Source organism: Penaeus monodon, chromosome 20 (genome assembly GCF_015228065.2).
Source record: "Penaeus monodon isolate SGIC_2016 chromosome 20, NSTDA_Pmon_1, whole genome shotgun sequence".
Lineage (NCBI taxonomy): Eukaryota > Metazoa > Arthropoda > Malacostraca > Decapoda > Penaeidae > Penaeus > Penaeus monodon.
This window is the reverse complement of record NC_051405.1, coordinates 23,450,710-23,450,983: the sequence shown is the minus strand read 5'-3', so window position 1 is coordinate 23,450,983 and position 274 is coordinate 23,450,710.

Below are 274 nucleotides of genomic sequence, written 5' to 3'. Positions count from 1 at the left end.
CCCCATTTGCTGAAATTCTTTTTGTCAAAAACCCAAAATCATTAGTTCTATACAGGTCGTAGCCTTCATTAGTATACCAGGGAAATTTTATAATTATTTCGGTTCTTTAAAGTAATCTTACAACACCTGTCCGTCAACAACATGTCATTGGATAAAAAAATTTTTCCCCCTTTACCAAACAAAAGGTTGTGATTGGCAAAACAAATTTACAAAGGGCCCCATAATGCACTGTTTAAAGAAAAAAATCGTTTTTAAAAAACCGGTGATATGCCGT